Source organism: Camelus bactrianus, chromosome 14 (genome assembly GCF_048773025.1).
Source record: "Camelus bactrianus isolate YW-2024 breed Bactrian camel chromosome 14, ASM4877302v1, whole genome shotgun sequence".
In the NCBI taxonomy this organism is placed as follows: Eukaryota; Metazoa; Chordata; class Mammalia; order Artiodactyla; family Camelidae; genus Camelus; species Camelus bactrianus.
This window is the reverse complement of record NC_133552.1, coordinates 67996-87061: the sequence shown is the minus strand read 5'-3', so window position 1 is coordinate 87061 and position 19066 is coordinate 67996. Positions and strand designations below refer to the sequence as shown.

The following is a 19066-nucleotide window of genomic DNA, read 5'->3' as shown; positions in this document are numbered from 1 at the left end:
AAGCAGCCCCAATCCCCTGTCTGTTAGATGAAACTATTGATGCAGAGCTTCAGCTGTGGTCAGGTAACCTGTCTGTCTGTCTTTCTGTATCCATCCATCCATCCATCCACCCGTCACCTTCACACCAGCGAGCACAACTACTCGTCATTATTAATAGTTCCCCAGCTCCCCCCAGGCTTGACATGGCATATCTCTGCCTAGACATTTTCTTATTACTGGGCCATTGTGGTGTTTTGTATATTTTTGTTTCATTTTGTTTTTGCTATTAACATTTGTGGTTTGAACATCTTTGCATAAATCACTATTTTTTCCCCTTTCAGGCTCCTTTCCAGATTGGAATGACTGGATTGGAAGATCTGAACTGCCTTGGGGCCCTTGCCATACACTGCCTGGGTACAATGGACTCTGCTCCCCAGCAGTGCCCGCCAAGGGCACTGGCAATTGTGTTTACTCTTGATGATTTGTAGGTGCATGTTGTGAAAAATGGCTTTGCTTCACGTGTCCTTGGCTGTCAGCCCAGCTGTGCCCTTTCCCTAGCTGATGACACATTTGTATTTGGTCCCTCTTCAGGTGGAAGCTGGAAATCGACGTTGAATACCTTTTCTCTACTTTTTCACATTTTTATCAGCCATGTGTAATGGTTGTGGGTCTACCAGCTCTGTCTCTGCAGTAGTTCCGTCCTGTCTTTGCTGGGGGCGCACTGTCATCCCATTAGGTGGCAAGCCCTAGAGGGCAGGCACTAGGCCTTGCCCTCTGCTGTGGCCCCCAGCCCCGGCCCAGGCCTCTGTGCTTAGGCTGGCCTTGCCTCTGGGAGGCCCAGTGGGGCCTGCACTCACCGGGGAAGAGGTGTTGGAACCAGGCCCACAGTGATACCCGGGACGGCATAGCCCCTGGGGCTCAGCCAGGCCGGCTTTGCCGCAGAAGGTCCCAGAGCGGCATGGCTGGCAGTCCTCCATGTGGGCGGCCCCAGGGGCCTCTCGGAAAGTGCCCTGGGCAGAGAGAAGGATACCACCAAGGTCAAGGTCCTGGAGACCAGAATAGGGGCTCCAGGCCTGAACAGGTTGGCCACTCTGCCAAGAAGGGAGGAGAGCAGGGCCCCTTTACCCTCACCTGGGACAGGAGGAGCAGGGGAATGGGAGATCCCTGATCAAGAAATGAGCCTCCAATGAGGGGAGGCTAGGGAAAAAAAAAAAAGAAGAAGAAGAAGAAAAAGAAATGAGCCTCCAAGACACTCGCAGGAATGGGTGGGATTTACTTTTCGACAGATCAAAAGAGTTTGACTGCAAAGTGCCCATCCGATGAGGAGCGTCGTAGCTAGAAGTCATTCGATTCTGCTAGCAGGCAGGAAAAGAGAACAGAAGCCACCAGGCCGTCTAAGAGGTGCATGTATCTTGGGGAGAGGAAGCCGTGGTGTAGGGGCAGTGGGGACAGAGGGCTTATGGGGCTTGGAGAGCAAATGCTGCCCTTCCTGCCCAGGCCCCACCTGGCCTCCTCCCTTCCTCTGCGTCCCTCTCACCCCCACAAGCCTGTGTCACTTTGTCCCTTGTGACTTTCTGGTCTGGCAGCACTATCAGAAACCAGCTGCAGGAAAGTGAGCGGTCCAGCCCTCATCTGAGCTGGGGTGGGAGGAGGAGGGCTGGGTCCAAAGGCTGGACCGCTGCACATGCCATGGTGAAAGGATGCTGTCTGTCCCACCCACCCGGACAGGGCTGATGGCTCTAGAACTTCCCTACCCAAAAGCAAAGAATGGCTGGAAGGGTGGGGGAACTTCTCACCCTGGGACAGGGGATGGACAGCAGGCCCTGGGCTGGGCAGTAGTGCCCAGGTGGACACGCAAGGGGGCTAGCCAGCTTTGTCTGGTTGCAGAGTTTTCCTCCTGGGCACTCCTGACACCAGAGACGACCTGGACCCTGGAAAGAGGGGTTGGTAGTAAGGCTGGTTTCTTTCCACACTGCTAACATTTGGGCCAGGCCTGGTGCATAGCAGGTACTCAGGAAATGTGTTGAATTGCACTGGAGATGCTTCTGGCCTGGGCCCCAGGCTCTGCGTTTGTTTGCGCCTTCCTTTCTGAGGAGGGCAGGGCCTGAGAGTGCCTGAGCACAGGGCAGATGCCAGTAGAACTGAGGTGCTCTGTGGGCATCTGACTTGGTCCACACATTGTCAACGTCCGGAGGGAGGGCCGGGATGGAGCCTCTGCTCTGCTGGCCACCACCCCACCTCCCTTACCTTAGAACCCTCCCATTTCCAGGCCCTCTGAGGGAACACTTACTGAGAAGCTGCCAGCACTGCATGGCCGTGGAGTGGCGGTGCCCAGCTCAGGGCAGTGGTGACCAGCTGGGCACAGCACACAGGCCACAGCCAGCCTCGCACCAGGACTCTGGCGGGAGGTTCCCCTGGAGGAGAAGTAGAGAGCTGAGGGGGTGGGGCCCACAGCCTTGCTGGGGGAGGAGCTGTGACAGCCACATGCGGTCACCGTTGTCCCCATGCACACCACAGGGTTCGAGAGCAACCAGGCCCCTAGGTAAGGCTGAGGATGTGCCTGGTGTGACCTAGTGGTAGTGAGGCACAAGAGAGTTTGAAACCAGGCTGTGGGCTAACTGTGCTTCTTTTGAAGTGTCTGTTCCTTCGCTTTGCTTACATTTTCCATTCGGTTTTCTCTCTTAGTTTAACTGATTCGCAATGGCTCTTTGCGTAATAAGGTAGTAAGTAGATGGATGTTAGCCTGTCATTCATGCTGAAAATACCTCCCCGCTTTGTGGTTTGCCTTTTACCTTTGTTTATGATGACTTTGAAGGACAGAAGCTTGTATCGTTGTCTAAATCTTGCAGTCTTTTCCTCAATTATTCTGCCTTTCATGTCATGCTTAGATTTTCCACACTCTGTCAGATTTTATTAATCTCTATTTATATTTTGTTTGTAATTTTATAATTTTTTTACATTGAAATCCATATTTGTTCTGAAATTTATTTTGGTTAATGTTGTTTTCACTTTTTACAAGAACAAGTATTACTTTTTAAATTAAAAACTCTAAGTTTTACTTTTTGACTAGAGGAATAAAAGGCACTTCTTGTTCAAATAGTCATATCAACAGAGAACCCCGGAGCTTGGGCCAAATCTCTGCTGAGAACTTGGCTGGCATTAGCTCCCAGCGCACTTGGCCTATTGGCTGAGCTGCTCTGAATCAGCTTCTCCACTGGAGTGTGGGCACCTTCCCCACTGACTGCAGCCCAAAGCGTTCTCCCTCTATCTATATCTGGGCCCATGGGGTCCCGAGCCCTGGCCCCTGCCCATCCTATTCCTGTGTCTTGTCTCCAGAAAGCTGCAGGCCCTAAGGGCAGTCTGTCTTTGAAGATTCCTCAGTGCCCAGAGCAGCACTGGGCTCTAGCGGGTAACATATGATCACTTAGCTTCAAGAACAGCCACACCGCTCAGCCTCCCTTACCGTGGGCAGAGCACAGGCTTGGGTGTCCCACGCGGGCAGAAGGCCCCTGCTGGGCAGGGCAGACAGTCTTCTGCCTGGCTGTTGCCTGCCTGAGAGCTGTAGGTGCCTGCTGGGCAGGGGAACTGGGTGCCCCACTTTGTACCTGTGTTAGAGAAGAAAGCAGGGGTCTGAGGAGGGAAGAGGTGGGTGGTCAGAGCTGCACTATCCAGGCACAGCGGCTCCTCACCTCCTCCCTGGGGACAGGTCCTCAAGGGAGGCCACTGGGGATGGGCACGGAATGGGGGTGCCACTCACTGAGGACCCAGCCTTTGTCTGGGCTGGCATGCCCTGTGACTCTCCAGTCAGGAAGTTCGCTGGCTGGCCACTCCCAGCCCTCCTCTCAGGACGGTCTTCCTGAAATCTCACCTTAATCTGGGAGGCATGCAGGCTGGCCCATGCATATTTCACTCCAGATACTGACCTGTGACCCTGCCAGGGCAGACTCTGGCCCTACTCACCTTGTGGGCAGTAATGTCCCGCTGCGCATGTCCCTGAGGGCATCTGGGCTCCACTGACACAGAACCAACCCCCGGGACAGGGCGTACACTCCTCGCCCGCAGTCAGTCCGGTCTGGTTACTCCAGGTGCCTGGGGGACACTGGAACTGGGTTGGCTGTTTGGTGCCCTGAGGGCAATAATGGCCAGCTGGGCAGGGGGTGGGGGGCCAGGCTGAACCCCCTTTTCCTGCAAACACAGTCCTGAGCTAGGCCTGAAGGAGCAGCAGCCCCTGCAGTCACATCCCTCGGGCAGGTGGCAGGGACATTGGCTGGGGCTCAGCACTGGGGAAGGGGTGTCTGGGTTGCAGGTGGCCCAGAGGCTGCCCCACCTGAGGCAGTGGGGCAAGACTGGGAAAGCTCTTCCTGGTCCCACCCTCAAGCACCTAACATGGGGGAAGGAGGGGCTGTGGGCCAGGGTCTGTTTTCCTGGCCCCTGCCTTGGAGTGCAACTGGTTCTTCGCCCCTAGGCAGGGTATGGCAGGTGGCGAGGCTGCCTCTCTTGCCCCTCACTTACCTCTAGGACAGGCCAGTCCCGAGGGGCAGATCTCACACTGTGACAGGTCAGAGAGGTCCCTGCGGTTGCTGAAGGTCCCCGGTGGACAGGCATGAGTGGGAGTGTGGGGACTTGAGGAGCCCACAGGGCACATGTACCTATGACAACCGAGGAGTCAGAGCCTAGTACCCACCATGCAGAACCCAACATCCTGGAGAATCACAATAAAATCCCCCTGGGCCTGCAGGCCTGCTGTGTGGCTTTGGCATGGTAACCTGGCCTCTCTGAGCTGTCTTTTCCCTATGGAAAAGCCAGGGGTTGCCCAGCTGCTTCCTGAGCATGCTCAGGCCCCAGTGCTCCTACAGGAGGTCCAGGAATCCTGGGCTGGTGTGACCCTGAGCCCTGCTCTGGGGCCAGGGGCTCAGCCCTCCCAAGACACTGAGGCAGGTGAATTCTTGGAGAAGCCTCACCTGAACCTGAGGGCCTGACTCTCTAATGGTGGTAGGAGGATTCAGAGCCCCCATCCAGTCACCCTGTCATTGAGAACTCAAAGCCCCTTACCCCGGTGTGCACTCTGTGTCTGGCTGAGTCAGCCCAGCCTGGGTGCAGGCCTTGCCTGCTGGGCACGGAGTGCAGTCTGTGGCTTCATCCTGGCCTGGGTGGGGACTGAATGTGCCTGGCTGGCATGGGATGGGGTGGGTGGTTCCGTTGGGACAGAAGTGCCCTGCTGGGCACTGTAGACACTGGCTGAGAACTGGAGAGAGAACAGCCCACATCACTGTAGTAACAGGTAACGTATTGTGTGAAGAGAAAATCCTGAAATCTACATACCAAAAAAAAGGCACTATAGCAAGTAAATGAAGCAGGTAAGATTAAAGGATACAAAGTCAACATAAAAAAGTCAATACTAGCCAGGGCCTTTAAGAGATATTTGTACACCCATGTTCATAGCGGCATTACTCACAGTAGCTAAAATGCGGAAGCAACCCAAATGTCCATCAGCAGGAAAATGGATAAGCAAAATGTGGTATATATGTACAATGGAATATTGTTCAGCCTTAAAAAAGGAAAAAATTCAGATATACGTGACACCGTGGATGAACCTTGAGGATGTTATACTAAGTGAAATAAGCTAGCCATAAAAAGACAAATACTGTGTGATTCCACTTAAATGAGATACTTAGTTGTCAAAGTCATAGAAACAGGAAGCAGAATGCTGCTTGCCAGGAGCCTGGGGGGAAAAGGGGAATGGGGGATTATTGCCTAATGGGTACAGAGCTCTAGGTTTATAAGATGAAAAGAGCTGTGAGGATGGAAGGTGGTGATAGTTGGACATCATGAATGTATTTCATACCACTGAACTGTACACTTACAAATGGTTAAGATGGTAACTTTTATGTATATTTTTTACCACAATAATAAACAAATCGAAAAATCCCAATAATAGTTGCAAACACTAGGAAATTGAAATAAAAAATACAATTCCATTGACAACAGCCTCCAGAAACAGTAAACAATAAATCGGGAATAAATCTAACAAAGTACGTGCAGGCCTTGTATACTGAGAACTGTGACCCTCTGCCAATACCGCGTGCCCAGGAAGGAGGAGAACCAGTACTTGCACGTCTACGGGGCCCACGCGCCGCAATGTGCCGCATGCTTCCTTCCTCCTGCACTGACTCATTGCATTCTCCCCACAGCCCTGTGGGTGTGTTTGGGGCGGGGGTAGCTGGACTCTGCTCCTCAGAGACCACCTGGGCTCCCTGGGGGTGTGCAGACCAAGCCGAGCACTGCGGACCCAGCACCGTCCCAGCCCATCCTGATGCAGTCAGGGTCCCCCGCCTGCTCTCACTTACATGTGGGGCAGGGCTGGCAGTCAAGGCCTCTGTCTGAGAAGAAGGGGCCCAGAGGGCAGAAGAAATAGCTACCATGCTGTGGGCGTGGCTGCTGTCTAGGCTGGACTACAAAGAAACACAGGTGAGGGCGCAGGTAGGTCGTGACTAACACCTGTACCTGGAGGCTGCCGATATTTGGGATTCCAGCTCAGGTGCTTACTTTTGTCAAGTGTCTTTGCAGATTCCCTAACCTAAAAGAAAATCACCGCAGCGCTGCTTGCACTTGTCACAGTGAGGAGGAATTAACCCTGTGAGACACAGAGCTTCATGGTGAAGGGGTGGTTCTTACTTTCTCCGTCTCCTCTAACTCTTGGTGGAGGCTGCAGCCCCAGGACTTACGTGCTGAGGTGTAGGATGGCCTGCCTGATCCTTGTCCTCTGACCCCATGCCACACATTGTAGGTTCCTGGTGACACGTGCTGAGTGAATGACTGAGTCGTGAGGCGGCCGCTGTGGTGTTTGTGTCACAGCTCTGTAGCTTCTGTCTTAACTGCACGTTAAGCGGGAGCAATGGCTCTGAACCTCCCAACACTCACATGCACCATCTCCTTGATCCCTGCAGTGGCCCCAGAGGCCGGTACACTTGCTTCCAGGTAAAACTGGATGGGCGAGTCCCCAGACTCCGGGTCAGAAGTGGGCAGCGACTGTTGGCTTCCTCACCACGGAGAGGTGCTAACTTCTTCCTGCTGACTCCCTTCCCTCCCTGCCAGCCCCTGCCAAGAATGGTTGAGACAAGGAGCTGCCCTCTCCTGGGGATCACCTGGCAGTCCTTGCTTCCTGTGAGTCTGGGGAACCCATTGCCGGTTCCGGTGGGACACGGCTGAGAGCCGTCCTGCCTGCCTGCAAATGCCAACAGAAGTTGAGCGACTGAGGAGAGACCCCATAGCCCAGGGAGGTGCCAGCCAGGGGTCAGTTGGGCCTTAATGGCAGCAGAGATGGCACTGAGGTCCTTTACCCCTGGCCTGGGTACATTCAGGTCTCCCACAAGCCTTGGCCACAGGCTGGCCCACTTTCGGCCTACCCCAACTGGGACAGGATGGATGGAGAAGGGAGAGTGTCCCCAGTTGGACGACTCAGAGCTGATAGTCAAGGCTGGGATCCTGGGGACAAGGTCAGTTCCTCATAGGTCTCTGGGAGGACAGCCTCAGGATGTCTGTGCAGGGTTCTCAGACCAGTCTGACCACCCAGGGCTTGTCCTGGGGGCTCGGGGAGAAGGAGTTGAAGTTGTGGAGCCGTGGGCTGAGTTGTGACCCCTTCCTCTGGTCTGAGGAGGGACCACAAGCAGCAGGAGTCACCGACAGTGAACTGGAGAGAGCAGATGGTCTGACAGCCAGCCCCACTTCCCAGGTGAGGACTTACCAGGTCACAGGACCGAGAAGCAGAGCCCAACCAGGTACCCATCCTCCACCTTGAATTCGATCGAGGTCAGAAGTCTGTGCCCTGGGCAGCCTCTGGGGGATCGACCACCGGGCTCCTGTGCACACTAGGCTGCGCCCCAGGCAGTGCTCAACCCTTGGGAGCTCATTACACTTAGGGCTGTCATGGGAAGAACATGTATGGGTTCCCTTTGCAGGTCCCCCTCCTCCTGAGAGGGGGCAGCCACCTTGTCACCCCTCGCCCTCAGCTTGCCCTTCCTGCTCTTTCCCTCCCCCTCTCTGGGGCACAAGTGTGTCTGCTCCTTACTAAAAGCCAGCGGGGCATTGCAGGCAGCCCCCAGCCACAGAGTGCCATCCTGACAGGCAGGTGACGGGGCCAAGGAGGCAGTAGTGGGCCCTGCTGTGGGGAGAGAGGGCGACTGTCCCTGTGAAAAGCCGAGGAGAGGAGGGCAGCGCTGGTGTGAGAGTGATGCTCCCCATGGAGATCCTGAGTGGGGCCTTCTCTCATGATGGTGTTTCTTCAGCAAAAGCCTGCTGTCATAACGCACCAGTCCGCACTGAGGACATGGGATGCAGTGGCTGGTACTGCAGACCATGGCTGTCCTGGGCACAGCCAGCGTGAGAGAAGAGAAGAGAAAGGCACGAAGATCATGCATCGGGGGCCCCAGGTCGGCTGAGGGGCCTCCCGAGATCCTGGAAACCTGATGCGCTGAGGAAGCCTCAGGGCTTTGTAGTTCCCCTTACCTGCTCAAATTTCCAGGCTCTCAGAGCACCTGCAGTCAGCAGTGCAGAACAGCTGAGCTGACATTTCATCTGGTCAGCCTGCTTGTTTTACACGAGGGGAAGCTGGCATGACTGGCCAGAGCCACGCTGGGACCCTGGTGCAGGGGCTGTGGTCTGTGTCCCTGCAGGTCAGGGGGCAGGGTGTGCTGCTCCTCCCTGGGCCCCTGCCCCCACCCTCCCCGACAAGATCTCTGCTGGGCTGAAGACCCAAGGAAGGGCTGCCTGGGCTTCACCTCAAAGCAGCTCAGCAAATCCTTACATGGGACCCCAAGAGGCCCCAGGCTGTGGTGGCACAGACAGGTCTGGTTCAGATCCCAGCTTCTCCACCTACTATCATTTAGCAACTTCTCTCTAGCTCAGGTTTACTGGGACACAATACCTACCGCAGAGAATTGTGTGGACAATAAATGAAAAAGATGTGAGATATATATATATATATATATATATATATATATATATATATATATATATATAGTTTATATATTAAGTACATATGTATTAAATACATATATATAAATTTATATCTTATAGAAGCTATATATAATTATATATAAGATGCATATTTTAAGTAATCAGATATAAGATTTTATGTATGTATCTATCAAACTTTCATTTAGTAAAGACAATACAAGTACTTATTTCACATGAGGTCCAGAGAGGCAGACAATTTACAGAGAAAAACTAATCCCCTTACAGGGCTGCCTGTAACTCCAGAGCCCGGGATAAGGTGCAGAGAAGGATGAGAGGGCCAGAGAGAGTCAGCCCTGAGAATTCGGGTCCGGGGAGGCTGTCACTTGGGTTGGAGAGGCCTGCAGATGAGTGCAGGTTACAGGAACCCAGAGGAGGGTCCCGCAGTGTGTGCCCCCTCCTCTGCTTTCAGGCACTGACCCAGCAGTGATGAAGGCCATGGGTTGGGTTCATAACCTAGACCTGACACTCACTGATGGCATACTCTTGACCAAGTCTTCTGAAAAGTGAGTTTGAGTCATATCCACGCACAGAGGTGATGAGAGTTCTCAGAGAGAATGCAGGCAGAGGCCTTACATCCCAGTACACAGCATGCACCCAGTTGTCGTGGTCATTATTTCACTGCTCTTGTTGACTCACCTGCATTGAGGGCAGCTAGCAGAGGGGCCAGGGCCATCCAGAGCACATGCTGCGTTGGCATGCTGGAGCAGTGACCAGCAAGGGTGAACCAGAGAATGTGCCGGATCCCTGGCTGGTCCACGCTGGACATGCGACCCATGCTGTAACCTGAACCTCTGTAGCTGCCTTGGACCAGACCCAGAACACCCCCACCAATGTCCCCTGGGAAAGGCGGCCTCCCTGAGCGCATCAGAGGAAGACAGGTGGGATGTGCTCTTTGTCCAGCTCTCCTGCTCCTCTCCTGCCAGGCTGCAGCCAAGAAGAACCAGACTACCAGCCTCGGGTGCCCTTGTGAGACTTATCAGCTGTGGGATCCTTGAAATAGCTTATTCTTTTTCTGTTAAACTGAGGTGACAAGAGTACCTATCCCCTAGAATTGTGAGAGAGTTAAAGGAGTCTTGGGGGTCCTCAGAGCAGTATCTGCACACACATGTTCAGTGTCATTACTAATTCATTTTCAATTCACTGAGCATTTTATTGAGCACGTAGTGTTTGTCTGGCAGCACACAAAGGCAGAGAAGTGAAAGTCTGGACCTATGTCCTTAGGGCTTAACTAAAAGTCTGAGACTAGAGAAAGTATTACAAACACAGTCATCATAAACCAGTTAGCATTACGTGGCCCTACCGTGGGGCCAGGCATCCTTTACTTTTCTCAGGAATTTTGCCGAGGGGTACAGTCTTAATGGGTGCTGAGGGAACAGCGACTTGCTTGAGACGACCCAGGAAGTAAGGGGCAGAAGCCAGGCTGCATGGGCTGAGGCCCACGCTGACTCAGCACACCTCCCAAGGTGAAGTGCGGTTCCGATGACCCCAGGACCCCCTGACGGGAAAGTAGATGTCCCTTTATTTGCCCAGAGCTTGTCCCTCCGAGCAAGTGGGATGATGGTGGCTGGGTAGTGGGGCCAGGGCTCTGCAGTTTTGGTTTGGCTTGAGGGGTCACTCCTCAGGTCTAAAGTATTACAACTGAAGTATTTTTATGAAGATTTCCCCTCATCAGAGATCAGGGTGGGTGTGAGGATGACTGTCATGCTGATTGCAAAGCCATCAGACTTTACACTGGGGAGGGGCTCAGAGAACCTCAGAGCCCTCCATGCCCTAGACCTGCCCTCCCTTGCCCCTGTGCCCAGTCACAATGCCACCTTTCTGTCCTCGCACACCTGCCTCTTCCAACTTCTGGGGGCTCCAGGCATCCCTGGGCTTGTTCCGTTTCTGCCTCCATGTTCATGTGGCTTCTCCTCTGTCTGTGTCTCTCCTCTTCTGTCTCTTATAAGGATACTGTCATTGGATGTAGGGCCGCCCTAAACCCGGATGACCTCACCTCAGATCTGTAACTAACCACATCTGCGAAGTTCCTTTTCACAGATAAGTTCTCATTCACGCATTCTGTGGGCCATGTCTTTGGGGGCCACTATTTAACCCAGTATCTGTGTATAAAATAACACTCTCATTTTAGGAGATCACCAAGGTCCCATACAGACTGGCATGGACAGCAGCCATGTGGGTGTGGGTCTGTGGGGAACGAGGACCCCTGAAACACCTGGAAAGGACCAAGGCCCAGCTTCGTCAGAAGGTGAGCTCATCCACTACAGGGCCCGTGAAAACAACCCCTCAACCCTGTGGAAGAGGGCCTGCTGCCAAGTCCCTTGCAGAGCTGGCTCTTCTGGGATTGCTTCATCAATAGCATCATGTAACCAATAACTGCAGGCTTGGAGGAGTCACTGGCTGGCACGTGATGACAGCGCTGTCACTTTAGGCCGAGCAAGACTGGAATAGGAGTGTTTGGAGAAGAGTCTGGGAGATTGGGAGGCTTGGTTGTCACAGAAACTGATCAGGTTTGTCCAGGTTGTCAAGGAAACGTCTCTAAGCAGAAGGCAGAGCTGGGGGGTGAACTCCAGGGATCTCTGAAAGGGCCTGCTCTGAAGCACCGTTACCTGAGTTGTGGTCTCAGTGTGGGCTGTGGTTTGAGAAAAGTGTGTTGAAATTAAGCCTTACTTTCTGTTATAGTTGGGGTGGGATTTGTAAAGCACCTTGGCTTTTAGGGCAAACGTCTGTTACTGGAACAGTGTCCCCCCCAAAACGGGCTGAAGCTAAAGACGCCTCTGTCCCCTTCACAGGAGAGTCTGGGGGAGTGGTTGGGTCTCAGGGCCTAGGCTCTGTCAATCTTGCTTCTCCCCCCCGCCCGGGTGGGGGGCTCCAAGCAGCACAGGGTGGGGTGACCACGTGGGCACCATCCCTCTGTCCTGGAACACAGGCTGGCCAAGGCCCTCACCACCTCTGCCAGTTCCCCTTGGTAACACGAGACATGGTGCCCCAGTTACAAGGGGTGGGAAGGCTGGGAGGTGCAGGGGAGCCGGGAGCAGGAAAAAGGAAAACAGGTTCTGGAGGGCAGCTGGGCGGCTCCTCCATGGTGGGGTCACCCAGACACCAGTGCACCATCTCTGGGTCCTGTGAAGTGTGGTCACACATCAGCATAAGCTCTTCTGTGCTTTGTGGTTCTGGAAATCCTACGGAAGGTGGCTCACAGAAGGTTAAGCTGATGTCCTCAGTGGAGGTGCTCCAGACAGAGATCTGCAGTTCAGACTGAAGGTGCCCATGTGGGTTACAGACAGGACAGAACAGCCTGGTTTGAGTGTAGATCAGGCATGTTTAACATGAACATGCCTGATCTCAGGTATCTGGTGCCTCTCCTCAGGGACCCCTCCCCAGTTCCTTGGCTCCTGTAACTCAGTTACAGGGGATGGAGACCAGGATCTGCCCAGTCTGATACCTGATTTACCCTGTGTGTGAGTCTGCTCGGGCTGCCACAACAAATACCACAGGCCAGGCAGCTTCAACAGCAGGCCTCCCCCAGCCCTGGATGCTGTAAGTTTGGCATCAAGGGGTCTGCATGCAGGCTAGTTTCTCCAGAGGCCTCTCACCTTGGCGTGTAAATGACCATCTTCTCCAAATGTCCTCACGTTGTCTTCCCTCTGTGCCTGTCTGTGTCCTAATCTCTTCTTGCAGGACGTCAGTCCTGTTGGATTAGAATCTACCCTACTGACCTCATTTTATCTTGATTACCTCTTTAAAAACCCTGTCTCTAATACAGTCCTGTGCGTTAGGGTCCTGTGCGTTAGGGATTTAGCACGCGAATTTGGGGGGACACAACTGAGCCCCTACCATCCTCAGTCCCTCCTCCCCTCACACCCCATAGGGGTGATGTGATGGTGAGGGAGAGGGTGCCATGCAGTGTTTATGTCCCAGCTGAGGAGGCCACCTCTGCTGTCTTTGATGGGGCAGCCACAGGGCCAGCCCCTCCTGAGGTCAGCAGTTCTGAGGTTTCTGGCTGTGTCACCCATTGCAGTGGGCCAGCAACGTGGGTTTGTTTAGGAAATTTTAATAGGTGTGCTGCTATAGGCAACCGCAGGCCACAAAGATGAGAGGTGCGTGTGTGTCCACCAATGGTGGGCGTGCAGGGTCTTTTATTAAGGGGAGGGGACTGTGAACACAAGGAGTAGGTGCTGCATGATCAATTTGTGCACAAGTACCCGATTGGTTGTGTTGAGTGAAATAAATGCACAACCTAATAGTTGAGAGTTATGTTTTATTTGGTGGACAGTTCTGAGGACTCGAGCCTGGGATGACAGCCTCTCAGATCACTCCGAGGGACTGCTCTGAAGAGGTAGGGGAGGAGCTAGGATATACAGGAGTTTTACGACAAAGACCAGGTAGTTGGAACATTAAAATATTGCTTGTTAACTAAAGAAAACTATACATCTCAAATTAAAGAATTAAGCACGTTTCTATATATGGGAGGAAACACAAATATTTGGGCTCATCGAATTCATTCCTTTGACAAGCACCTAGCTATCTAGGGTCAGTATCCTGTCCTTTCTTATTCTGAGACCCAGAATAAAATAACTCAGAGACCAGGACTTGAAGCTTAGGAGAAAGGAGGCAGCTTTAACTTTTCCAGACAAAGAGGACTCACAGCAGGCTAGTGCCTTCAAAACTGTGAAACTGTCTTAGGGTTGGGGCTTAGTGATTATATAGTGAACAAATTGGGGCATAAAAGAGGATGTTAATTAACAAAAGTCTCTGGTAAAGCTTCCTCCAAAATCTTGGTGTGTCCATCTGGTGTCATGGGACTGTCCTGTGATCTGGAGGGTTATCAGCCCATGACCTTCTCTAGCTGATCAGACTCATCAGATACCAGGAGGAACTTTGAAGGGTCTGATCATTCTCCTGAGATTATCATCCCATGACTCCCTTCCTGGGGGAATTACTCAAAATCCAAACATGATTGTAAATCTCAATCACCAGAGTAAGGTAAAACAAACAGGGAAATCAATAGCTCTAACTCTAACAGTGGGTCTAGGGCTGGGAGCAGTGTCCAGTCAGTCATATTTGCTGACCACTCTAAAAGCAAATTGTAAGTATAAGGCCAAGAATTAGTTAGCCTAAGAGTGGCCATTTCATTATTTCTCCTTCAAATATAGTTCCCTGTGGTATACAGTATAAACTTACTGTTTATCTCTTTTGTATATACTAGTTAGCATCTGCACATCTTGAACTCCCAATTAATCCCTTCCCACCCCCTTTCCCCTTAGTAACCACAAGGGATTTTTGTTTGTTTGTTTTTTATTTAAATACCTTTATTGTGGTATGGTTCCTGTACAGTAAACTACATATATTTCAAATATACACTTTGATGAATTTTGATAAATGTATATATGCCAATGAAACCACCACCATAGTCAAGATAGCTAACATTTCTATCACTCCCCGGGAGGTGCAATTATTAAATTCCCAATGTATCCCTTCCCACCCCTTTTACCTCCAGCTTGGTATATATATGTTTATAAATTTGTTCTCTATGTCTATGAGTCTGTTTCCATTTTGTACATAAGTTCATTTGTGCCTTTTTTTTTTTTTAAGGTTCCACATATAGGCAATATCATATGTCAGATAAGGGATTGTTTTTTACATTTATCTCTCTGATGGTTCATAATTAGTGTATGCAAGTGTTAGATAGGCAGATAGCTATATATGAGCAGAGAAAGGGGGACACAGACCAAATGGCAGTAATTGGGCAGAAAGGAGGGGCACAAGCCAAATGCCAGAAACCATACATCATGTAAGTAGCAGGGGTCCCTGGGCAGAGAAAGAAAATCAGGAACCTTTGGGCTGGGCTGGTAAGGGGTCACAGCTTTTGGGGATGATGAGTGGCCTGGAGACCAACAAAGAAAGGTGAGAAAAGATAGAAATTTCCAGTGTCCAAATGTAATCTTTTGCTCATTATGCTCTCATTTCAATAAAATTAGCCTTGCAGATTAGAAGTACCCATGATGCACTGATGCCATGACACATTTGATCCAGACTAAATAAGGACAAAAATCCCTCCTCCCTTTGGAAAGGTGGAGTTGGGATGATACTCAGGGAATATGACCCCAAACCCTTCCCTCCCCAATGAATATTCCACCCGTTCATTTTTACACGCTATGTAACTAACTTGCCAAAGAAACACAGGGCAGCCGCTCAACTGAGCCTACCCGCTCTCCTCTTGAGAGTGTACTATCCTTTAATAAATCCTCACTTCACTTTTTTTAACCACTATGTCCTGTCTCTGAATTCTTTCTGGGATGGGACAAGAACCTGGAACACCAGTTGCTCCACTGGAAACACCCTGACAGGGCAGAGGCACACAGCTGGGGAAGTCAGTACTTGAGTTTTCTAGGCCTGCCCAGTAACCAAGGCCCTTAGCATGTTGAGGTAGCAGCTTCTCCTTGGGTGAGGGCAGAGGTGCCCAGCAAACTTTGAGGGTCCATTGGCTAGAGGTGGAGTGGACTAGGCCCAGAGCGATACCAGAGGGAGAGGGCGTTTACATCCTTGAAACCTGAGGACTGGATAGAGTTCATCTTCCCTCTTTCTTTGAGGCTGCAGGTTTTGTTGTGGGAGGAGGGGTTGTAATAGAGCAGGACCCTATGGGGCCTTCCAGGGACAGATCCCCCTCCCCACACCCTCTGCTTTCCCTCCTCTCTGAAGTACCCGGATAATAGTATCTGATGCACATTCCTGAGTTGTTTTACAGATGCTGAAACCCCCACCAAGTGGAAGTAGTAAACTACTTGATGACCATAAGCATGTAGCCACCAGACCTACTGACATCCGAAGATTGATAATGTTAACCCCTGTGGTATAGATTTAATCACAATGAAAAACATGAAGTACTGGTACTTGTTACAACACGGATGAACACTGAAAATATCCTAAAAGAAAGAAGCCATACAGAAAAAGCCATCCAAATCATACTTATCTTCTGTGTTTTAAATAGATGAAGGTTGTGAAAATGAGGGAAAGTCTCAAGAACAGTTCCAGGAAAATAGAACTGGATCAGAATGGGGAAAAGACATTGCCATACAATTGGAGCAGGTGGTGACAGTTCAACTGGACTGGATTATGAAATGAAAACCACAATGACTCCTCATTTGATGTTATGTGGTGACACACTGAAAGAGTGTCTCTATTTGAGGTAAAAACATACTAGAGATTTTTATGTGCAGTGGCATACGTGCTATATCAATAATGAGTGAGAAATCTGAGCTTACAGATAAAGAGTACATTGTACTGCTACTAAACATTTTCCGTATGTTTAAAATTATTGGAAAGTAAATAATTTTTTAAAATCAACCATGTCAAAATCATCACAGAAAGGCACAGAAAACATTAAACTTCACTATAGAGAACAAGCCCTCCCCAGATCCAGTTCATCCAAAATGGTTAAGCTAATCACCCTTGTAGGAATCTACACATTATTAAGAGGCACCATAAGTTAATATAAGCCACTGTGCCTTGGGTGTTGTGAATGACCCAGATGTGATTAAAAAAACAAAACAAAACAGTGGCAATTTTGAATTGTAAACCACACACACACACACATACAACCAAAACAAACAAACAAACAAAAAACAAAAAACAAATCTGATAAAACTAATAAATGGGTTTAGTAAAGCTGCATGATACAATATCAACACATAAAAATCAGTTGACTTTCCATATGCTAATAAAGAAATTCCAGAAAGGGAAATTAATAAAACAATCCCATTGAACAATTGCACCATAAAGAACAAAATACCTAGGAATAAATTTAATCAAGGATGTGAAAAGCCTGCACACAGAAAATTATAAGACACTAAAAAGTTGAAGAAGACACAAATAAAACAAAATGTTGTGCTCATACATTAGAAGAACATTACTATAACATTCATCAAGCCAAAGCAGTGTACACATTAATTGCAAACTCTACCAAATTCAAATGTTGTTTCCCACAGAAACAAAAACAAACAAACAAACAAAAAAGAAATCTTACCATATGTATGGAACAAAAAAGAACTGGAATAGCCTAGGTGATCCTGAGAAAGGAGTACACAGCTACAGGCGTCTGTCTCCCTGACTTCACAGTATATGTTGAAGCTACAGTCACCTGAACAGTGTGGTATTGACACAAAAACAGGCAGATGGACCAGAGAAACAGAATAGGGAGAACAGAAATAAACCCATTTTTATGTTGTCAGTTAATTCACAACAAAGGAGCCAAGAACACACAATGGGGAAAGGACAGTCCCCTCAATAAGTGTTGCCAAGAACATTGGACACCACACCACCCAAAATGACACTAGACACTGTCAACCTCACACACAAAATTAAGTAAATTCCACAATTTTCCACATCAAACGTGTCCTATGGTGGGTCCTCTGAAATTGGAAGCTCTTAGCTGTAACCATACTAAGGAAGCTTCTCCCCACTTTTTCCTCACCTTCTACTCCCACAGTGGTGCCTCCTGGTGGTTCCTGAAGACATCTGGTTCCTGCCTGCAGGTACTTACCTGAAGCTGAAACCGCGGCGGGTCCTGAAGAGACCCAGCCTCTGCCAGCCCCACAAGGAGCCACATTCCCACAGGAGCCAAGATCTCCCAGTGAGACACGTGCACCTCGAGGGTCAGCGAGAGGATGTGGCGCCACCTGCTGGCCAACTTGGAAATACAGGCTGCAACCTCCCAGTTTGGTGCAGGCCACACTCCTGGCTGGCAGGCCTGCAGAATCCACCAAACCTGGAAATTCAAATTGAAGTGGAACCAAATATACCTTGACTTCTCCAAAAGTAGTTAAACAACAATTAATTGGAAACCATACGCAATCAAATGAATGTAGACAGAAACTTTACTACTTACACCGAAATTTACTTGAAATTGTACATAAACATTTTAAAATTACAGGTCTATAAAAATTCTAGAAGGAAACATGTAAGAAAACCTATATAAACTTGCCTAGGTGATGAAATTTTACAAAAATCCCCAAGTCTAACAAAATATATAAGTAAATAAATAAAAAAGAAAAGAAAAAACAAAAACAAAAACCACGCCAAGTCTATCCACAAAAGAAGTAAAATTAATACCATTGACTTTAAAAAAATGAAAATTTAAACTCTGTTTAAGGCTTAATTCAGAAAACATAATGACAAGCCACACACTGAGAAAAATAAATTTAAAAAACACATACCTGATTAAGGATTTGTACTCAAACAACACCAGGAACTTTACATACAGACCTCACTCGTGTCCCTGCAAGGTGGGAGCTCAGGAAGCATGCCTGGCCCCTGCCCACATTAATCACCCATCTCCACAGAACAAACTTGTTCATGTTCCAGTTTCTTTTCTCTCCTTTACAAAGAGCAAAGACCAAATACTAGGGTGGTAAGGAAAATCATGCTCATTTAAGCAGAGGAAGTTCTCAAAGATTATTCTAGAACATGGAATCCACAGTTGGCTGGCTTTATAGAGGCTGCAGGGACACTGACTTGGATGCATATGGCTCTCCAAGACCATGCAGCCTCAGTAGGAAACTGCCCATTGGGAAGTCCAGTTCCTCCCATATCTTGAATTCTTAATGAGTATGAATGTCAAAACCTTATTATAACTGGAAGACCAAAGGACTGCAGAGCCACAGTCTGCTGTATAGTTGCTGTGGCCAGTGTGATATTCTAAGTTGGAGGTTTATTACCTCTCTTAGCAAGCTAAGAGGTTGTGAGGCAGGAGGCCCTTTTGTCAACCCCATGGGTGTAGAGACTTGAAACATCCCAAGGGGCTCTCTACACTGCCCAGGGAGCTGTTGAATTGCCCAGCAACACAGTCAACTTAGTAATTGGCAAAAGTGCTTCACAGGGCCCAGGCTGGCCTGAGCTGGAGGACCATGAATGCCTGCCCAGATGGTCGTAAGTCAAGGGCTGTCCTGCCTGACTTGACTGTCCATTGATGCCCACTCAGATGAGACAAAGGATCCAGCCAGTTCCAGGAGGGCCAACCAGCCCTCATGAAGGGAGCACCTGGAGGCTGGAAGGTCCCTCTGCCTAGTCCTGTGTA

At 49.9% G+C, this 19066-nt stretch overlaps 1 non-coding gene across 1 annotated transcript; it reads right to left on the bottom strand.

Moving 5' to 3' along the window:
* Window positions 1-845: 845 nt before the first annotated feature.
* Window positions 846-2394, bottom strand: LOC123615772 (uncharacterized). The gene is made up of 3 exons (XR_012511817.1): window positions 2270-2394; window positions 1776-1910; window positions 846-989 (listed from the first exon to the last, which is right to left on the bottom strand). It is a non-coding gene; the product is annotated as an uncharacterized LOC123615772 (transcript).
* Window positions 2395-19066: the final 16672 nt, after the last annotated feature.